At 40.7% G+C, this 13,593-nt stretch overlaps 1 long non-coding RNA gene across 1 annotated transcript in view; it reads right to left on the bottom strand.

Moving 5' to 3' along the window:
* Positions 1 to 807: 807 nt before the first annotated feature.
* LOC114679563 (uncharacterized) overlaps positions 808 to 13,593 on the bottom strand; it is a 51,558-nt gene continuing 38,772 nt past the window's right edge. The window contains exons 2-3 of the long non-coding RNA XR_003731586.2: positions 11,146 to 11,267; positions 808 to 1,077 (exon numbers count right to left, since the gene is read on the bottom strand). This is a non-coding gene — a long non-coding RNA (uncharacterized LOC114679563). The remainder of the gene's footprint in view (positions 1,078 to 11,145; positions 11,268 to 13,593) is intronic.

Below are 13,593 nucleotides of genomic sequence, written 5' to 3'. Positions count from 1 at the left end.
AGAGAGAGAGAGAGAGAGTGATGTTGTGGGGGAGGGTGGGAATGATGAGGGGGTGAGGGATCCAAACACTGGAGACCTAAGAAACTTGCCCTTCTAGAGAAGAAAAATGTTGAAGGGGTGGCTCCCAGATTTTGCAGCACATACAGTTAGTACACATCTCATGGAAAGAAAAGGGGAGAGGGGAAAGAAGAATGCCTCTGAAGTTACCAACCCAATCGGTCATCTGTTTATAGAAGGCAAAGAAGGAGCACAGCTGTTGGAGACAGCGACTGCAGTTCTCCTGGGCCAGCTGTGGAGCCGTTCGACAGGCAGCGTTCTGGGTGTGTGGGACCAGCATCTTCAAGCAACCCACCCGCCAGCAGACATGCCTTGAGAAAACAAATTCCTCCCAATCCTGATTCAAACCAGTGCCAGGCTGGTCACCAGCTGGAGGGCTTAATCACTGGGGGCAGGCATTGCTAGAGAACCAGGAAACGTTTAAAAACCGGAAGTGATCTCAGAAACGATCCAGCCCAAATACCTCATTTCAAATATATCTCTCTGGGAACACATGGGAGAGATAAGGGAGGAAGGTAGTCTCGGGAAGGATTGAAAAAAAGAGGAGGTGTTAGTACTCAGACTTTCTTTAAAAACTAAAATTTATTTCAATAGCTTTTGTGGTACAAGTGGTTTTCTGTTACATGAATCAATTGTATATTGGTGAAGTCTGAGATTTTAGTGAACACGTCACCCAAGTAGTATACATTATAACCAGTATGTAGATTTTTGTCACTCACCCCCACCCACCCCTGCCTTCTGAGTCTCCAATGTCCATTATACCATTCTGCATGCCTTTGTGTACCGATAGCTTAGCTCCTATTAATAAGTGAGAATATACAGTATTTTGTTTTCCATTCCTGACTTACTTGCTGAGAAAAATGGCCTCCAGCTCCATCCAAGTTGCTGCAAAAGACGTCAGTTCATTCTTTTTTATGGCTGAGTAGTATTCCTTGGTGTATATATACCACATTTTCTTCATTTGCTCGTCCATTGATGGGTACTTTGGTTGGTTCCATATCTTTGCAATTGTGAGTTGCGCTGCAATAAACATACACATACGGGTTTTTTTATGCAATGACTCCTTTTACTTTGGGTAGATACTCAGTAGTGGGATTGCTATATCAAGTAGTAATCTACTTTTAGTTCTTTAAGAAATCTCCATACTGTTTTCCATAGAGGTTGTACTAATTTATATTCCCACCAAGTGCTCAGTATTGAAGGATGAACAGCAGTTTGCCAGACAAACAAGGAGGAAATAGGCAGGAGGAAACATTATCACAATAAACGCACCAAAACATCATCTCCCTGGATTTGCCCTGGCCAGCCTACCAGACCCCTGAGTCCGTCAACCTATCCTGGGGATGCCAGGGGAGGGCTCATGGTTCCTGCATGCCAGTCTTTTGGCTCTGCAATGGTCATCCCTGCTATGCTGCATAAACAGGACAACACACATAAAAAGAAAATGACAACATTTATCAACCATGTTAGATGACATAAGAAGAGTGGTCATTCCATGACTCAACTCCAAGTAAGCAGTGAAAACTTCAGAGAAAAAAGAAGTGATGTGGTTTCTCCAACCTCCTTTGCTCCAACCTTGGTAAAGGGGCCCTCCATTCCCTGCCCCTATAAGCTAGCTCACCAGAACCAGGGAGGGAACAGATACAAGTTTCTTCACCACCTCTTAGCCCTTCTTGATAGCCAGGAATGATCTTCATCAACACAGGTACAAGTTTTCAGTGACTATAAATTTCTCAAGTGTGAGGCTTTTAAAGGGATGGAGGAAGCACCAAGAATAAGTAAATGCGTAAAGACATAGAGCTATAAACCAAAAAATATGAATTCCAGTAACAACCCTGGACAAACTGGGTGACCATAAGCAACTCCTCCACCCTCTCTGATGCTTGGTGTGCATATCTGTAAAATGAGGAGGTTAGCAGATAACCTCTGAGGCCCCACCAGGTCTGACATTGAGTGGTTTCATGTTCACACTACAAAAACACTAAAAGTACCAACATCTTTTTTGGTCACAAACTCCTGAACTTTGGATTTAATTGCCATTTAATTCGTATTATTTTGTGTGATGCCACACCCCTGGAATGTCACACAGTAAGCATCTGAAATGATTGGCCCTACTTATTCCTGTTTATCAACCCTTAGGACAAACAAATCCCATAGCAACAACACACACATTCAAAACAGTTTTGATCTTTTGTCAGAAAATATTCTAAGCACACAAGTATAATGCTCTTACCATGTTACCCTTAATTGAAGCACCTATCATAATTCGAACTACCAAGATACTTTAAAATAGATATTTAGGTTCGGATTTGACTCAAAATGACTGGCTCTCATGATTTACCTTGACTACAAAGGGAGTTAACTGGTAAGATGTACGTGTTTTTGGGTCCCCTCTGTGCTTTTACACATTTTTTTTCTCTTTGATGATTTAAACCACATGTCAAGATATTTAAAGGATTATTTTATCAGGAATTCTCCAGTGTGAAATAAATACAGGGAAGAGCCCACAGGTTTATGCAAGATGTATATACACACACATGTGTACAGACACACACACAGCCTCACAGTCGGGTGTAAATCATCCCTTGTCCTCCATCAGCCTGTCTGCCATATTGATAAACAGGAGCTACTATATTAATTTAATTCTAAATTGCTGAAACATAGTTTGGGTATAATATAAATTTGGTAGAAAAATGGAATGTGCCAAGCCTTTAACAAATGAATGTTTAATGACTATTTGTGGAAAAAAAAATCAATAATGAGAAACAAAAACTTACAAGATTTGACAAAGTTATCCTCTAAGTTGGCAAAGCCTGAAAAATATTTAAGGGAGGCAATATCATATTATACTTCAAATAATGCCCTTGAAAAGCATTTCTGTGACAGACTCTGCCAACATACTAATGGAGCTCTTGCAACTGAATGAGTTCCGCATAGTGACTCTAAGAGCTGCAAAACATACGCACTAGGTGATGCTTCATTAACAGCTGTTACATATTTTAACTCGAGAGTCTGAGGTGGCAGTTGCTTTTTATCTTCTGCCCATTCTGATCGACAAATATGAAGGTCAAGAGTGCTGTCTCGAGAAGGGTTCTGAGGTTGCATCTGAGATCACAGTCCTAGTTTATTGTTGATGTCTGCTGTGGGGGAGGGAGGCAGGAGTGGGGGAGGGAGGCAGGAGTGGGGGAGGGAGGCAGGAGTGGGGGAGGGAGGCAGGAGTGGGGGAGGGAGGCAGGAGTGGGGGAGGGAGGCAGGAGTGGGGGAGGGAGGCAGGAGTGGGGGAGGGAGGCAGGAGTGGGGGAGGGAGGCAGGAGTGGGGGAGGGAGGCAGGAGTGGGGGAGGGAGGCAGGAGTGGGGGAGGGAGGCAGGAGTGGGGGAGGGAGGCAGGAGTGGGGGAGGGAGGCAGGAGTGGGGGAGGGAGGCAGGAGTGGGGGAGGGAGGCAGGAGTGGAGGAGGGAGGCAGGAGTGGAGGAGGGAGGCAGGAGTGGTGACACGTGCACATTTCACACATCCCACAGGTGTCCATAGCCTGAACCACTATGCATGGTGCTGTAAGCACAGTCTTCCTTACACACAGTTCCACAGCAATACCTGGGTAATTTATGGTTTGTAGTCCAAGAGTTCAAAATGGGAAGGGTAAGCGATATACTTCTCATCTACAATGTTTGTGTGTGTGTGGTGGGTGGGGAGAAGGGATGATATGGGAACTAGCAATACCACTACATCCAGGCCTCACCATGACACAAAATGGTACGAAATGTACACATCAGTCAGTTTACAACGTTAGGAGGTACAAATTCCTGAGTATAGTTGATGTGGGAACCTGGGCTCAAATCTGACACGTTAACATGTAGTTGGTGTATCTCTAATGTCCATAATCTCACTATAACATGTTTCATCATATTCATTAAGGAAGAAAAGAAGAATACATGTGGTCACCAGATTTGTTTTTGTTTCTAAAAGAAAGCTGCATCCTTTAATTACCCCTTACCATCTTATTGCTCCAATTATTACTGCAACTTTGAAATAATTTTTTTGACATAGGCTTTTTAATCAAGAACAAACAAGACCACACATCCTCCTGATTGATACATTAAAAACATATGTCTATTATGATAAATACCCTATGAAGAATATGTTTTAGTGAAAAACCAAAAGCTGAACAAAATGATGGAATGAGACTCTTGACTATTGATCACCTTTTCCAAGGCCGCCCCTCTTCAGAATATCAATCCCATAATGTGCTGAATAGGACCTCAATAACGTGTGTGCTTTCTGCCAGGATATCTGTTTGGTTTAGAAGGTCCAGAGTGTGATTCTGACCTCAACTTCGCCATACTCAAGAGTGAGAATAATAGAACCAATGGGAAGAGAAATTTACTTGTGACATAAAACTTGTAAACATTGTAAAAACTTGTAAAACTTGTACATGACAAGTAGGTCTGCAGCCAGATGTCACTGACATTTTTAATTTTTCCGTATAAAATTTTCCACGCTTAACCAGCTGGTATTGAAGAACAGTTGGATAAAAAAGAAATTCTAGATACTGACTAGAGAATTCCAATGCATGACATTAAATAATGAACATGTGAGCTATGTGCAAAAGAATAGAAAGATTGACATCTATTGGGGATAGTCCACACATAAAATATTTTTATACAAAAGCAACATAAGAAGAGCAATTTGAGATCCAGCAGTACAGAATAATGGCATAGAAGAACATCAAATACAATGTGCAAAAAGGAAGAAAGGAAGAGGAAGAGAAACAACACACACAAAAAAATAGAACACAGAACACCACCACTACTAAAAGGGGAATCGCTAAAGACACAAGAGAAAATAAAGATCAACTGATAGGTTCACAGAATAAAATACTGCTTTTAAACATAACAAAATTGTGGGATTTTTGGCAGAGTTATAATTAAGGATTCATGATTTGTTTTGTTTTCACTTCAGATATTATTGAAGATTGAAGAAATTCCAGACTTCCAGGCTGAGAAATTGAAAATGAATGAGACCTAGATTGGTATGGAAGAATCAAATTGTAAGAGTCAGAGGAAAGAGAACCGTGTATCTCAAGGGACATGATTGGCTGCTCTGGGAATTGTGTAGTTGTACCATGTCAAAGCTTGAGGCATAAGTTGGAGGGATAAATCCCCATGAAGAGAGGATTTTTACGTTGTGAGAATGAGTAAGCGCATCAAACATAGTCCACACTCAATAAATATTAGAATAAACTGAATGAAAAGCAGTTGATTAAAAAATAAACAAAAGCAGGGAGCTAAAGAGCCTTAGAAGATCCCCTCGGTTGTCAAACAGAAACCTAGAAGTAATTTCAAAAGTGGAAGGAGGCGAAAAAGTCAGGTACAGTGTTAAGAAAAGTCAAAGTTATGGACATTATGCTGCTACACAAATTCTTTTTCTTCCGCTTTCTCAGATGAAAATGAAGCAGTGGAAACTAAGATCTTCCTGTGAGTATGTAGAAGTAGTTACAGAAAGAAGCTGGTTGCAAAATATCAAGAGTCTTCAACTAGGATGCTTGGGTCTTTGACCCCTGCTACACAGCATTCCATTCTCACTATTCATGTGTGAAAGATGGTCCATGGCTTCTACCAGATTCTCAAAGAGCTTGTTACCTTAACAAAGGTTAGGAACCACAATTCTAGAGAAAGTAATCTTTTTGGCCACTGGGGGGCAAGTTTGAAGGAGTTGATGGAAAGTTGGCTGACATGCGCCCATCCTTATTCATCCTCACCACTTTCCCTTCCATCTCAGCGGAAGTATTGCTGTCCTCTTGAGCCTTCTCTGCATTTTAAATCTCACCCCACCCCACCCACCCCATCTCCACTGCTTTTTCTCACTTGCCTTTGTTCCATAAATAATGTTGTTCCCAAGACTCTATATCCAATCCCTTTCTCTTCACACTTTATACATTCTGTCTGGCTGATCTGTATTCTATCTGGCTCCAGCCAATTTATAAATGATGGCTCCAAAGTCTGGAAACATAGGTGAATACATAAGAAATGATTTATTGATACAGTATTAAAATACCTGACAAAATATTATTATCTATGTTTCCAGAATTTATGGCCATCTGTACATATTTATGGTTTCCAAATCAAGCTCAAGCCAAGACGTCTTTCTTGAGCTGGATGTGATTTTTAGACTGTGGAGTGTCAATGGAACATCTCCACCTGGCATCCCCCAAACACTTCTTACACAATGTCCAAATCAAAGCTCACCATTTTTCCCCAACATCCTTCTGCACACCCCATCTCAGGGATTGGTATCCCCATTCTTATCCAACTCCCAAAGCAGAAACGTGGGAATTATCCTCAGCAGTTCCCTCCTCTTCACCACTTCTCTTTCTAACTGGTCACCAATCCCGTCTATTCTAACTCAAATACTTTACAACTCTGCTCCCACCCCAGCCCATCTTTACTGATATTACTTTAGTTTAAGCACTTACCATTTCTTGCCTCCTCTTTTATTACATTAGAGCTTCTCCCCACTGGTCTTCCTCCTAATCCAATCTCACCTCTTTTTAGGCCCTCCTCCAAAGAGCCTTTCTAAAATACAAATCTGATTGTGATAATTCATCACAAGCATACCTCAGATATTGTCAGTTTGGTTCCAGACCACCACAATAAAGCGAATATTGTAATAAAGTCAGTCACATGAATTATTTTTGGTTCCCAGTACATAGAAAAGTGGTGCACACATTGTTTCTTTAGTCATACTATTGCACACTTAATATGTGTGCACTTATTAAGTGTATGTATAATGTGTGCACTTAAGTGTACATACCTTAACATGTGTGCACTTAAGTGTATGAAACAATGTATGTACCTTAACTAAAAAATACTTCATTGCCAAAAATTACTAATGATCATTTGAGCCTTCAGCAAGTTGTAATCTTTTTGCTGGTGGAGGGTCTTGCCTCAATAGTGATGTCTGCTGACTGATTAGGGTGGTGGTTGGTGAAGGTTGGGGTGGCTGTGGCAATTTCTGAAAATAAAACAACAGTGAAGTTTGCCACTTCGATTGACTCTTCCTTTTACAAAAAGATTTCTTGTAGTGTCTGATGCTATTTGATATCATTTTACCCACAGTGGAACATCTTTCAAAACTGGAGTCAATCCTCTCAAACTCTGCTGCTACTTTACCAACAAAGTTTATGTAATATTCTAAATCCTTTATTGTCATTTCAATGATGTTCACAGCATCGTTACCAGGAGTAGATTTCATCTCAACAAACCACTTTATTTGCTCAACTACAAGAAGCAACTCCTCATCTTTTAAAGTTTTATCATAAGATTGCAGCAATTCAGTCACATCTTTGGGCTCAACTTCTAATTCTAGTTCTCTGGATATTTCTAACACATCTGAAGTTGCATCTGCCACTGAAGTCTTGAACCCTTCAAAGACATCCATAAGGACTGAAATCAACTTCTTCCAAACTTCTGTTGATATTTTGACCTCTTCCCATGAATCACAAATGTCCTTAATGGCATCTAGATTGGTGACTCCTTTCCAGAAGGTTTTCCATTTATTTTGCCAAGATCCACCCAGAGGAATCACTATCTATGGCAGCTATTGCCTTATTAAATGTATTTCTTAAGTAATAAGTCTTAAAAGTTAAAATTACTTCTTGCTCTATGAGCTACAGAATGGATGTTGTGTTGATAGGCATGAAAACAACATTCACCGGCTTGTATATCTGCACTAGACCTCTTGAGTAACTAGGTACATAGATAATGAGCAGTAATATTTTGAAAGAAATTTTTTTCAGTAAATGATGCTATAAACAGATATCTGACCATCTAGGCTTTGTTGTTCCATTTATAGAGTACAGAGCAGACTTAGCATAACTCTTAAAGGCCCCAGGATTTTCAGGATAGTAAATGAGGACTGGCTTCAACTTAAAGTCAGCAGCTGCATTAGCCCCTAACATGAAAGTCAATCTGTCCTTTGAAACTTTGAACCCAGGCATTGATTTCTCCTCTCTAGCTAGGAAAGTCCTAGATGAAATTTTCATCTACATTGAAAACCTGTTGTTTAGTGTAGCCACCTTCATCGATTATCTTAGCCAGATCTTCTGTATAACATGCTGCAGCATTTGCATCAGCACTTGCTGCTTCACCTTGCACTTTGACATTACAAAAGAACAGCTTCTTTTTTAAAAATGCATGAACCCATCTCTACTAGCTTCAAACTCCTCTTCTGTAGCTCCTTCACCTCTCTCAGCCATCACAGAATTGAAGAGAGTTAGGACCTTGCTCTGGATTAGGCTTCCATTAAAGGAATGTTGTGGCTCATTTGACCTTCTATCCAGGCCACTCAAACTTTCTCTGTATCAACAACAAGGTTTTTTCACTTTCTTATCATTTATGTGTTCACTGGAATAGCATTTTAAATTTCCTTCAAGAGCTTTTCCTTTGCATTCATGACTTGGCTGACTGGTGCCAGAAGTCCAGCTTTCAGCCTGTATTGGCTTTTGAATGCTTTCCTCACTAAGCTTAATCATTTCTAGCTTTTGATTTAAAGTGAGAGATGTAAACATTTCTCTGCCTTTTGGCTAAGATCAAGTGTAAAGAGAGAGACACGTGACTTTTCCTTTCACTTGAACACTTAGAGGCCACTGTAGAGTTATTAATTGGCCTAATTTCAATATTGCTGTGTCTCAGGGAGTGTAAGGTCAGAGGAGAGGGAAAGAAATGGGGGATTGTCCAGTCTATGGAGCAGTCACAACATATACAATGCTTATTAAATTCGCTATCTTATGTGGATACAGTTCATGTTCCCCCAAAATAATTACAACAGTAACAAAGATTACCAATCACACATCACCATAGTAGATGTAACAATAATGAAAAAGTTTGAAATATTGCAATTATTAAAATGTGGCAGAGACAGGAATTGAGCACAGGCTGCTGGAAAAAAATCGTGATAGGCTCGCTTGGCACAGGAGTGCCACAAACCTTCAATTTGTAAAAAAAAAAACAAACAAACAAAAAAAAAAAACACACACACAATATAAAGTGTATGCCTTTACTTCAAACCCTCCTATAGCCCAGTTGCTGAACAACAGAATCCAACTCCTTAGCCTGGCATAAAAGGCTATCGTCTTCTACCTTTTCGGCTTATCTTTGGTGCTATAACCACACCCACTGACTTGACCTTCCTCTAATGTGTGTAATCCCCTGCTTGGACTTTCCCTGGAACTACTCCTTCCCTCACCACTGTTGGAAACCCTCAGAGTTTGGACTTCTTATTCTGCATTCTGAGAGCAGCTTACATCACTATCAGAATGTATTACAATTGTCTGTCCATTTAGAATCTCTTCCCCACTATATTGCAAGCTCCCAATTTATTAACATATGTTTAACGGAAGAATGGCAGGTGCGAGAGAGAAACTGGAGAGTTTGGAACTGGAAAGGAATTTGTACTTTGTATTTTCTGATAAGCAAATGGTGTTATGTAAAATACTAGTCCCTGACACAGATCAGGCATGGAAGGTTTAACTGGAGTAGAACTATAGGAACCAGTGGTGCAGGACTTAGATCCCGTCGTTGTTACTGAAGAACAAATTGGTGAATGAGAGGAAGCCTAGCCTGGCAAGCTAACCCGGGTGCCCAAAAGGATAACAGACAACTGATTTTCTTAAGAAAGAAGTCTGTGAGGGGATGAATTCTCAGCAAGATCTAACAGCATGGCCTGTCAGGTAGATAGTACACAGCAGGATCCTGAAATAAGCCATATTTTGAGATTTTGATAGAAGGTAATCAGCATCGGCCAGGCACAATGGCTCACACCTATAATCCCAACATTTTGGGAGGCAGAGGCAGGCAGATCACTTGAGGCCAGGAGTTTGAGATCAGCTGGCCAACATAGCAGTCTCTACTAAAATGACAAAAACTTATCTGGGCATGGTGGTCCATGCCTATAATCTCTCAGCTAGTTGGGAGGCTGGGACATGAGAATTGCTTGAACCCAGGAGGTGGAGGTTGCAGTGAGCTGAGATAATGACACTGCACTCCAGCCTAGGCAACAGAATGAGACTCCGTCTAAAAAAAAAAAAAAAAAAAAAAAAAAAAAACGCAATTAGCGTCACAGAAGACTTTGAACAAGAAATAGTGTAGTGCCCAATCCTGGGGAGGAATTAGTAAGGCAGGCCTGGTGGGACTAAGATTCTCAACAGGTGATCAGGACTGGGAATCGGGCACAGGGAAACAAGGTGGATTTTATTTCAATATCGAGGCTAAGGGGGAGCCTGGAGTCAGGGATGCAACTGAACTGAGAGCAAAGTCAAAGTCAGAGCCCCAGCAATACTGAAGCTAAGTTATGAGCATCTTGCTAGGGCCCCTGGAAATCCCACCAAGGAGAGGATCGCTCCAGCATCTAAGGCAGAGCAGAGTTGAAGCTAAGAAGTTCTCTGAGCAGGAGGAGCAGACCTGCGGTCAGGCACTAGGGCAAGCCATGGCTATATCCATAGAACACTACATTTAGGAAACGTGAACATCCTTTTATGAGTGCAGGCCCAATTTTTTTTTACTTTTAGTAAGATACTTATCTGTTGGCTCTTTTTCTAATAACACCTTATGTATTCCAAGGAAACAGAGGTTTTCCTCCTTCACAGCAGAAATAGAGGTTTTTCCTCCTTCACAGCACAGTCAATTAAGAGAACTAAAAACAGGTTAAAAAAAATATTAGGCTTGTTTACATCTTAGTTAAAAAATTGGGAAATACAATCCTGGCAAAACAGTCATTATTTCTGGATTCCTTCAAGATGCAAAAAATCAAAATCTTTCAGAGCAGAATGTAAGCATGCTGCACCCAGTCATTTTGTGCTCCAGGTTTAAGGCAGTGGTGACTCAGGTCAATGTAGGAGACCAAGGAACGTCATCTGGAGGTCAGGGAGGCAAACTTAGGGGGTCCCACTTTACATGTTGAGGTTCAGGTCAGATTTAAAAAAAAAAAAAGGAGTTTTGAGGCTAAGTTTTTAAATGACCCATTACACATTTCTTCTTTTACAGATGCACAATAAATTGAGGCACAGAGAAGTTACATAAAATTCCAAAATCATACCTCTAGTTGGTGACAGAGATTTGATGACACAAAGGGAGACCAAGTCAAAAACTATTCAGACATTCTCTAGGAGCTTTCCATCTATGAGTAGAAAAATCAGTGTTCCATGTTCCAATACCCACCTGCAGAAAATCCAGAGTGGTATATATAAGTATTAAACAAAGACATGACTGAATAGGTATATACATCCATACAGACTAACATCAATATTCTCAGTTTCATATATTGAAAAAAACTCAAAAATAATGTGATAATTTATAATATCTAATTTATAAAATTTAGAAGTTGCTTTAGCTAAGCAGACCAGTGGGGGTACAGTCAATAAAACAAAAATCATTCTGTATCTTGAAAAACAAAAGTGTTTTGGGTACACAGAATTGGTTTCATATCTGATTAAAAAAAAAACAAAAAAACTGAGAATCTCAACAAATGGTACAACTTCCCCCAGACGAGCAATTGCAAGAAGGCATGGCCCCTCTTTGGGCTGGAGGTAAGCAGGAGGAGTTGGTGTCCCTAGAGCTAGGCCAGGAAGGGTGTTTCCAGCCAGGGACCAGGCCTGTAGAGGAAGAAGCTGTCCAGTGGGGCCTGAAGTCTTGGAAAAGACTCAGTCTCAACTTTATCCTCAAGAACCACAAAAAAAGGTAAGAAAGTCAACTTAAATTAGGAAATGACTCTTCCCCAACTCCACCCTATCTTTCCCTTTCTGTGTTTTGATTGCAATCCGATTCATCTTCACCCCCGAGGCATCTCTCCAAAGCAAGAAAGCCATCCAACGGTGCTGATCTGAGTCAATCTCTCTTCTCCTTTAGGGTTAGGAATAGCTGCATGAGGAGTGAGCCATCACATGAAAAGTGACCCAGAGGAGTGTGGTTCCTGAGCATAATGAAAATGCCAAGGTTAAAGATGATGACTAACTGCAGTTAAATCACCTTCCAAGTTCTACTTTGCTTAATTAATCCTTTCGTCACTCTCTGGCATATAATGAAATTCTTAAAGGAACATTTTAAACCTACACAGTCAATTTCCCCATTCAAGCCAGCAAAAGTATGATCCAGAAAGATAGGAAACAGAAAAATCAATTCTATTTACCAGTGAGGTGTTTTTGGAAACCCGCTATTCTTCATATCTATTCCTTAGGGGACAGGGGGATACCAGAAAGAGTCTCTGCCCTTCTGTTAACCATCTAGGGGGAATATGCAACAAGGGAGTGTGAATTCCCAACTTTCAAGGTCACCTTGACATGTGGAGGTTTTCCAACATTTTGGAACCTGACTCATTCCAGCACATTGCTTTGTTGTGGCATCAGCTGTCAGTGGGCTGGATGACAGGAGCAACCAAGCCTGAGTCCCTAAATTAAGAGTCTTCTATGTGCTATCTCATTTAATTTTTAGAATGACCATATGAAGACAGAACTTCTACCTCCTTATGAGGATGAGATGGCTTAGGAAGCCCTAACATGCAGAATTTAAATTCTCTTTCCTTCCAGTTCACACTCCCACATGGACACACAGGCCACACCTAATCCATTCCTCTCCCCTCATTCATTCATTCATCCATTCTTTCACTTAATAAACAGTTATTGGTTGGGCACAGTGACTCACACCTTTAATCCCAACCGAGGCTGGAGGATTGCTTGAGCACAGGAGTTTGAGACCAGCCTGGGTAACATAGCAACACCTCATGTCTACTAAAAATATTTTTTAAATTAGGCAGGCATGATGACATGTGCTTGCAGTCCCAGCTGCTTGGGAGGCTGAGGCGGGAGGATTGCTTGAGCCCAGGAGTTAGAGGTTGCAGTAAGTTATGATCTGCACTCCAGCCTGGGCAACAGAGCAAATCAAAAAAAAAAAAAAAAAAATGATTGCACTCCAGCCTGGGCAACAAAGCAAGACCCTGTCTTAAAAAAACCCAAAAAACAAACAAAAAAAAAGACCCTATTGATCACCTACTGTGTGCCAGGCACTAGGGATATAGCAGAGAATAAAAAAAAAGAAAAAATTCCCACTGTCATGGAGTTTATATTCTAGTCTAAGAGGATAGCCAAAATAAATCAAAATATATCATTTATCCAATGATACTATGGTGTTATCAATAAAAACAACAATAATGTAAGGAAAGGCCATGTATTTTCCTAGGATGAGAACAATTGACATTTTTTAAGAGGTCAAGGAAAGCTTTTTTTGTAAAGATGAACTATTGAGGAGAGCTCTAAAGTAGGTGAGAATGGGAGCCATACTAATAGGAAAGAGCATTCCAGCCAGAAGGAACAGCAAGTGCAGAGGCCCTCGGGTTGGAACATGCCTTGTAACATGCTCCACAAACAGCAAAGGGCCTACGGTAACTGAAGTGGAGTGAGGGTAAGAAAGAAATAGTGGGAGATGAGCTCAGAAATGTGAGAGAGATGAGATTTTGTAGGGCCTTCTGGGCTTTTTTAAGAACTCTGGCATT

The sequence above is a fragment of the Macaca mulatta genome, chromosome 7, assembly GCF_049350105.2.
Source record: "Macaca mulatta isolate MMU2019108-1 chromosome 7, T2T-MMU8v2.0, whole genome shotgun sequence".
NCBI lineage: Eukaryota > Metazoa > Chordata > Mammalia > Primates > Cercopithecidae > Macaca > Macaca mulatta.
Note: the sequence above shows the minus strand (reverse complement) of the source record. Positions and strands in the feature narration are given on the sequence as shown.